Raw genomic sequence first — 9,247 nt, 5'->3', positions numbered from 1 at the left:
CTGGTTAAAGCCACCTCTGTCGCTGTTCCCCACGGTCCCCCATGGCTGCCCCCTTCCAGCTGTCAGATCTGGACGGTGGGCGGCATTAAAACATCAATAATAGTGGCTGAAACCGTGCCCTTGGCTCAGTCGGGGAAGGGGGGCAGGCGGGGGGGAGGAGTTGTGCTTGAATTTCAAAACAGCCCAAGTTTTTCGCCCCATTAAGTTATCATTTGCTTCAAGGAAAAGTCCCGGGAGTCCAGGAGACTGTGATTTCTGGCCCCCTCCACCCCCACCCCATAACTTCCTTGCTTTTTGTGGCCCCCTGGGCCATGGAGCACGTGGTCCCTCCCGAGGAAATAGCATTTCAGCCATTCCCCTGTTGGTCTAATGCTGGTACCGCTTGAGTGCATCGTCTCATTTTTTGAAGGCACCGCAGTGGTTTATGGCTTTCTCACCTCCAAACCTGCCCTCCCCGAGTACAGGAGAAATTCCGATTTGTCAGGAACATGTTCAGTCATCCGGAACCTTCCCCAGGGCCAGGAAGGTTAACTCCTGCCAAGGGTCATATTGAATTTATTGGATGGGTTTTTCCAAAGCAGTTGAACAGGGTCAGTGGGGTGGGTGGGGAGGGGTCGGTTCCAGTTTGGCCTGTGAGAACCCTGTCTTTTAAATGGCTGCTGTGTTTTAAATGACTCTCCTCCCCACTTGAGTATTGAACTATCCCTTGATCAGCGCCCCCCCCCACCACATATTATCAGAGTGTGGCCGAATCAGCCTGGTTTCTTGAAGTCTCTGTGAGAGCCTGGGCTACTTGTCACTGCAAAACGAGACACCTCCACCCACCCCATGGAATAGAAGAGGTAAGCGCAGTGATGCAGCCCCTGCCATCGCCTGACAAGCAGTGAGATGGTGATGGATGCTGGAAGAGTTAGAACAAGGGGAGGATGGAGAGATGGATGTGAAGGAGAAGCCTGTTGAGTCCAGGGTCCACTCTCACCACCTCCCAAGGAGGTTTTTATATATGCAGTACAGGTGAAGACTCTGGGATACAGGGGTCCTGTGACCAGGGAACTGGGACCAGACAACGGCCTGGCTCCAGAGTCCTTGTTCACAAGACAGAGTGGTCATCCTCTCCATCAGAGTCACAGGTGTTTGTCAAAAGTGCTGAACTGCAGGAAGAAATAGACAAATTCAAATATAGGGTGGAAATCCCCACATCCCCTGAGTCAGTAGAAGTAGAAAGAAAATTGGTAAGGATATAGAAGGGCTGAATAACTTAGTCTAATTGAGGTTTTTATGTATAGGACCCTCCACCAAAGAGCAGGAAACACTTTCTTTTATATCCATGTGGAATATTTACCAAGATAGATCATAACTTAAAAAATAAGACCGAAAATGCTGTAGGCAGAATAACTGGACTCTCACCCTTGGTTGATGGGGACGTCAAACAGTACAGCCACTTTGATGAATAGTTTGGCAGTTTCTTACAAAGCTAAATACACACTTACTATAACACCCAGCAATCCCACTTATAGGTATTCACCCCCTAAAAAAATACACGGAAAGAGTGTATATAAAAGTTTATAGTGTACAGATTCATAACTCCCCCAAACTGGAAACAACCCAGATGTCTATCAGCTAAGGGTGGATAAATACCCTGTGGTACATCCATACAAAAGAAATTCATACAGAGGCACAGTTTAGCAACAGAGAGAAACAAAATACTGAAACACACCGCAACTGGCTGAGTGTGAACGGTATCATGACGACTGAAGGAAGCCGGGCTTGAGAGAGTACGTACTACATGCTTCCATTTACAGAACACTCTGTAACGGCAATCTGTAAGGGGCATGAAGGAATTTTTTTGAGTATGAAAAAAGAACTTCTGACACAGTTAAGAAAATGGAAAGACAGACTTCCCTTGTGGTCTGTGCTCCCAATGCAGGGGGCCTGGGCTCAGTCCCTGGTCAGGGAACTTAAAGTTCCACGTGCCGCAAGCAAGAGTCAGCATGCTGCAATGAAGATGGGAGATCCCGCATGCAGCAGATAATAAACAAAACAGATATTAAAAAGAAAACAAAGGACAAGAGCGGGGAGACCAGGAGAAAATATTGAAGCACACACATCTGACAGTGGACTTGGGTCTACAATATATGAACAACTCTCAAAAAGTGAAAGTTTGAGGCACTCAATTGTGTCCAACTCTTTGTGACCCCATGGACAGTAACCCGCCAGGTTCTTCTGTCCATGGGATTCTCCAGGCGATGGAGTGGGTTGCCATTTCCTTCTCCAGGGGATCTTCCCAACCCAGAGATCGAACCTGGGTCTCACACATTGCAGGCAGACCCTTTTCCGACTGAGCCACCAGGGAAGGCCTCTTACTCTTCAACAGTAAAACAGCTCTTATGCTTCAATAATAACAAGATAAACCGTTTTTAAAGTAGGTGGAGGATTTGAAAAGACACTTCACAAATGAAGATGTATGAATGGCGATTCTTGGGGTCGCAAAGAGTTGGACACAACTGAGCGACTGAACTGAACAGAATGAGCACATGCAGAGATGTTCAGCATCATTAGTCATCAGTGATATGAAAATTAAAACAACAGTGCAATACCACTGTGCTCATAAGCTGGCTAAAATTAAAAAGACAGATAACAACAAGTGTTGATGAGGATATGAAAGGGTAAATTTTCCTACGTGGTTGTTTGGAAAAGAAGCTGGACAGATCCTTAAGAAGTGAAATATATTCTTATCATTTGATCCAACAATCCAATTGCTTTGCATATGTGCCCCTGGTTGGTGATCATTGGAGATTTGCTGGTCATCAACTCCACTAATGGTTCAGGTCTGCTACAACCACACACTGCCCTGCTGGGTCTCAGAGCAGTATGTCTTTTTATGTGCTCATGTAATTGTGATAGTTTTTCTAGCTGGTTTCTGCCGTTGGGTTGTCAGAGTAAATTCTTGTCAGTGTTCTTATCTGTAGCACCCTCTCTCTAATTCTGCTTTCAATCTGCTGAGTTCTTAATGAGAGCGAGGATGCTATTGTTATGACTGTTTCCTGGCTCCAGTTCTTTATGCCCTATTCGCACATTATCTCATGTCATCTGCCACGACAGGAACTGTCTCTGTGATTACCATTGGGTCCCCAGGGCTGGCACAGTGTTGAGATTCAGATCTGGGTAGACCTGGCTCCAATGTGTTCACAAGTGCTGAGCTGACAGTGTGAACCTTGAACTCAGCAGTCAGCTCCGCGCAGAGACTGAGCTGGATGGGGGAGGCTGGGGAGGGGCTGCAGGGGCAGGCGGGCTTCCCAGAGTTAGACGGGATCTTGAGTCTCGAAGCTCTGAGCAGCAGAGAAGAGTCTGAAGCCCAGCTAGTTTTTCTAGGTGACCAGCCCAGTGGCCACCTGGGAGGATGGCGGGAGAGCCTGAGTACAGTGCATTCTGTACCAGATGTGCTGAGCCTCGAATGCCAGGCCGTGGTGTGATGCCAGGCCTAGTCATCAGGTCCAGGGGCCCCGTTGTAGGGTCAGTACTAGCCTAGCTAACAGCCCTTGTGGATGAAGCCACGCTGTCTAGAGCTGGTTCCCCAAGAGGCCAGGTCCCCTCCCCTTGCAAGAGGGAGGAGAGGGCTTGGGAGTCAGGCACCGCACAGAGAGACCCCCTTCAAGCTTTCCTGTTGCCGTTTGCGGGGACTTCTCCCTTTCTCAGGAGATAACAGCTTTTCTTTTCCTCCCTGTCTGCTCCCCTCCGAGGGGTGTCCCCTTCCCCAGCGAGAGCAAGCAGCCACAGTGAGTGTGAACATCAGAGAAGTGACCGAAGTCCCAGGTAAATGGGCTCCACTTCTTCCTGAGCACGTTCCCGTGGCAGTGGGAAGTCGCATCCGGCAGGCGAGCCCACACCTCCTGCAGCTGTCCCAGGAAGGCTCCAAGCAGATGGTGGGGCCCCAGTGTCTGAACATGCTGTCAGCCTCCACCCCCAAGGCATCCCTCTTTGTCCACTTCCTTTCCAAGCACGAGCAGCTGCAGGAGTTTCAGGACCTGGTGCAGAATGAAGATGTGAGGCACTCATTCAAATAACATTCAGAATTTCAAAGTGGAGACATCAGTGCATTAAAACCGAGTGTGGGATGCCCTGAGCCCAGGGCTCTGTGGGGCTGCCCTAGTCGTGCACCCTGTCCCCTGGCCTTGCCTCGCTCTCTCCTGCGAGAGAAGATACATGTCCTCCACCTGTGGGTGGGGTGGCACGAGGGGGCACCTCTCAGCCCAGGGATGACACCTCGGTCCCCTGCTTATTGGGCCAAACCCAGCTGGGTTTCAGCTCCTCTCACTTGTGAGAGGGAATAAGGATGTATGTTCTTGATTTTTCTCTGATTCCTCTTTCGGTTTGTCTGGGCCCCACTCCCACCCCTAAGCTTAGTCTTAACATACTGTCTTCTCTCCAACCAAGCCCTCCTCCAAAACAATAGGTTTCCTTGTGATCGATATGAGTCCGCACGCCGTGTCGATGGCTTTCAGCACATCCTTTCATATCCCCACGAGCTGGTCCACACTCCGTCTTCAAAGTGTGGGCTCCACAGCAGGGCAGGTAATGAGCTGAGCTGGCCGCTCTTCTCTGGCCTCGCAAGGCTTTGACACAAACCAGCGCCCCTCCCCTCCCGGAGTCTGTCTCTGCCCTCAGCCTGGGGATGCTGCAGCCCACAAACAAAGGCCTAGTCTCACCCCGAGAAGCGTGAGCCCCCAGCAGGTTGAGGTTGCTTGCTCATTCAGTCACCAATCTCTGTGATGTGCCAGGTGTAGGCGAAGCCTGGGAGGAAGCTGGAGGAGGGATGGGAAGCGGTCGCTCGCACCCCAGGGTCTCAGGTTTGAGTTCCACTTCTGCCACCCACTGGATTTGTACCTAGGCAGGTGTCGGAGCTCCCCCTGCCCTCAGATTCCCCAGAACTTGCCTCATGAGGCTGTGGTGGGTGAGAGGGAGCAGGACAGGGGTGGAGCAAGTACCTGTCAACAAGGGCGTGGGAACTGTGAGCCAAGGTCAAGGAGTCAGCCTGCGCCCCACACGTGAGAGTCAGAACCAGACGTTCCCAGGAGGCACGTGCTCAGCCTTCAGACCAGGACCCTGACACCCAACCCCCCTGGCCTGAGACTCCATCCAATCTCCTCTCGGGCCCCTTGGCCCCCTTGGATCAGGGTGCCCCCCCTTCAGGCTCTGGGCTCACCTGGGAACATACCTGTCTCCCTGGCCTCCAGCTCTGGTCACGCTTCAGTCCCCAAAACTGCCTTTCTCAGGGACGTGTCCCCCAGCCCTTACTACAGCAGGGCCTCTGGAATCCCCTCCTGGCCCCTGGGCTGGTATTTCAAGATATATATGTACATAGTTTTACATTTTAATTATTTGTGTGATTCTTTGTTTAACTTCTGCCTCCCCTGCTCACTGGATGCCCCAGAGGACAGGGGTATACCACTGCTCCCCATCGTGTCCTTGGTGCCACACAGCACGCAGCCAGCTGTGAGTGCCTGGGAAGTTGTGGTTGCACAAGGAAATGAGTCCCTAGATCAGAGAGACAGAGACAGGGAGAGACAGAGAAGACACACAGAGACACGGAGAGACACGCACACACAGAGAGAACTCCAAGAAGGCCTGCGTGGTTAGAGTGGGGACAGCAAGGAGGGGCAGAGGGCTGGCAGTGGGATCCAGATGCCCTTGGGCTGCAGATCACCTGGCCCTGCAGCCTGGACTGAGGATGTGGGCCTCTCTCCCGCAGGCTCCGGCACCTCTGAAGGGCACCTCCTGGCCGCGTGGAGGCCCCCGATGTGCATTTTAGGAAGATCACCAGCAGCTATTCAGAGAGTGGATTTATAGCCCGGCTCCTTTGTTCAAATCCCCAGGGTCATTTTCTTCTTTTTTTTAGGATTCTGCTTGTGAGGGACTGAGCTTAAGCTGATTGTTTCTTCCTAACTTGCTTTGTGACCTTGGGCAAGTCCTGGCTGCTCTGCAGGAAGCAGGGGATAGACCCCTGCCTGCTCCTCCCAGCCAAGCAGCCGTGGTCTCCCAAGCCTACCGCCCCTCTTCCTACCTGCCACCGTCCCCTACCCCTGAAAAGTCCCCTCAGCCTCACAGGGCTACGAGAAAGGGGCCTTCTTTCCACTGAGTGTGGAAAGTCTTTAGAGTATCACACCTGTGATTTCTGCAGGAGGGTGTGTCCATAATCTCAACAAAGCTGCTCCCCAGGGCGATGGCTGTTACTCAGTTGGCACAAATTATACCTGGGTCTGTGCTGTTTGGGGGCCTCCCAGGTGGCTCAGTGGTAAAGAATCTGCCTGTCGAGCAGGAGACACAGGTTTGATCCCTGGGTTGGGAAGATTCCCTGGAGTAGGACATGGCAACCCATTCTAGTATTCTTGCCTGGAAAATTCCATAGACAGAGGAGCCTGGCAGCTACAGTCCACGTGGCCGCAGAGTTGGACACGACTAAGCATGCCCTGTGCTGTGTGGCTCCCATGATGAGGGCAGTTACATCGACTGGTTCTTGTCTCCACCTAACTCCCATTTCCCCACTCTATCCCTTCAGACCCCTGATCTTGGCTCTCCTTAGTGGACGCCCTGGAGAAGATGGTGGTCACCCAGGTGACAGGGCAACCTGACTTTTTACTCTGTGGCTGCCCTTCTGCACACAGGGCTAGGGGTGCCGAAGGTGATGGAGCTCCTCTGGGTACCATTTAAAACAATGCTGGCTGAAAAACACCTCTTGGCTCCTTAATACCGCCTAAACCAGCTCTCCCTCCAGATTTACAAAGTTCGCCTAACTTTCCTCTGCCACCCAAGAGGGACCTTCACTACACTTGAAGAAAAAAAAAAAAAAAACACCTACAGGTTTTTTGGTGTTGTTATTTCTCTGCAAAACATGGGAGGGTTTTTGGCTAGAAGTCCGGGAGAGTTGGGGCGGGCAGGAGGGAGAATAAGTTTCTCAGTGGTTTCTTGTCCTAAGGAAAACATGCTTTCGGTTATGAAGTACACCCCCTTGAAATCTCACTTGACATTCTGTAAAGAAAGAGGAACTTTTCAAGAAGCTGGCTGAGCCACCTAATACCTTGCCTCCAGAGTGAAGCCTTTTTTGAAAGATTAATATCGAGCTGGAGACAGCCAGTGACGGTGATTGTACTGATCCTGGCTTGTTCTCTGCCCGCATTGTCTCAGCCCTGGAAGCCGCATGAAAGCTCCATCCGGTGTGTGCCCGGGGCTGGTGAGGCCAGCTTAGTTCCACGAGAGGCTGCCAGTCCCGAGGTGTCCTCGAAGCCCCTGGGGAGGCAGGTGGATCTGAGCAGCCGCTGTCCCTTCTTACATCTCTTTCCGGAACGGAGAGGAAGGGCCAGGCGCTGCTTTTGGGGTTTCTGGGCATTTTTTAATGGAATTAAGGATGATTTCCCTAAACCCAGCTATCTTTCATGCTGCTTCCCTCCCGTCATCTACTTAAGAGCTATCACCCCGAGCAGGCTTCCCTGCCTCCCTGCTTGCATCTCTTTAACCAGAGAAAACCACAGAAAGGAAACTTAGGGGCCCGAGGAGGGTCCTGGACCTTCTCAGACACAAAATACTCCCATGGATACTCTTCGCCATGCTGTGTGCCGGTTAAAATGAAGTGTCTAAGTTGTGGTCTTGGCCTGGGTCAGGGTAGACTGGACTCTCTCCTCCGAGGCCATGGAAGAACCTCTCAGACTGGACAGGTATGGGTGGCAGTGGGCTCGAACCCTGCTAAAGCTTAGAAGCATCACCCCGAGAGCAGGACTTGTGGGCTCTGCAAGGTTGTCAGGACATTGCCTCTACCTGGAACTGTGGGGGTCAGCTCTGGCTGGGGAGTTATCTGTTGGCTTTTACTTTTTACCTCTTCTATCTGCTTGGCTGGTCCTACCAAGCAGGCCCAACTTCACCTTGGGCAGCCTTGGGACCTTGGCTTGCTTGACCTGCCCCAGACATAGTTGAAGTCTTCAACTACCTATGGTGGGCTGGGGTGGGGGGAAGCCTCAAGCTAAATGATCTTCTTATGCATCATTCCATGGATAATGAATTTCCAATGGTTTCATCTGCAAGTAAGGTTAGTTTCAGAACTGTAAATCTTATGGAAACAGCAGTTTCTTCATCCAGAGGGAGGTGGGTGGTGCAGAAAACCTGCTCACCACGAGGGCGAGTTCCCCACCCACATCCAGCACCTGATCACTGACCCGCTCTGGACTGGATGTTGATTAACTTCACCAGGAGTTTCCCCTCGGTGTCTGAGGGCAACTTCTGACCCGGATAAAGTCTGCATTCAGCGTGTGACCTTTCCAGAGAGGCAGTGGCGTGTCCCCTCTGGGGTCTGTGAAATAATAAATCACCAGAGGGCTGCTCAAGGAGACTGACAAAGGACAAAGAAGGGACAATAGCTCTAACTTCCAGGGAGCAGTGATTGTTTTGAAATGTAATTATGATCCAATAATACAAATATCAACATCTGGAATTCTGCAGTCTCTCTCTTTGCCTGATCTGTTTAGAAATGGAATGCTAATCAGGCACAATGTCTTCTCTGTTCATGGGCAGAGAGCAAGGCGTTTGGGGAAAGCAGATCTCTCAGTGCGATTGTCATTGAGGAGCTCCAAGGGTGCAGGGCCATCATCGGTCAGGTCTCTACCCTCAGCGACTGATGATCCAAAGAAACCTGAACCAACAGAGGCCTGGGAAAAATACCCTCAGAACCAGTGAGGTTTGAAGAGCCCCAAGAAAGAAGCCAGGCTTGGTCAAATATTTGCACTTGTCCTATGGGCTTCTATCCTGGGCTAAAATGATGAATTCTAGACCAGGAATCTGAGGATTTTGTCTTTTTCCTTCTGGAATTAAGGTCAGGGAAAGGAGAAGATGCTTTGCCCTCCAGGAGGCTGAATTGGCTGCAATTTGCCCAGGGTCTCGGTTATCTGTGCTGAGTCCCTCTGGAAATTCTCTTTTCTGTGTGCTTGGAGCCTCTTTTATTCTAAACTTGCTAAACTGTTTCCAAGCCATTGATGAGGTTGGGGAAAACAACCCCAGATTCCTACCTTCAGATCCCAAGCTTTGGAAAACCCAAAGTCTGTCCTTTTCCCTGATTTGATGACCAAAGGATAACTGAAGTCAAAAGGACAAAATGAGACATTGAAAATTATCTTGCAATAGTCCTCTTGAACCTTTCAGGGGAAATATTCTCAGGCATTTTCTTCCAGTCAGAAAGCAGAGACCCTCTCCTGGGAGAAAGAAA

The sequence above is a fragment of the Ovis aries genome, chromosome 13 (genome assembly GCF_016772045.2).
Source record: "Ovis aries strain OAR_USU_Benz2616 breed Rambouillet chromosome 13, ARS-UI_Ramb_v3.0, whole genome shotgun sequence".
In the NCBI taxonomy this organism is placed as follows: Eukaryota; Metazoa; Chordata; class Mammalia; order Artiodactyla; family Bovidae; genus Ovis; species Ovis aries.
The sequence above is the reverse complement of the archived record's forward strand: the minus strand, read 5'-3'. Positions refer to the sequence as shown.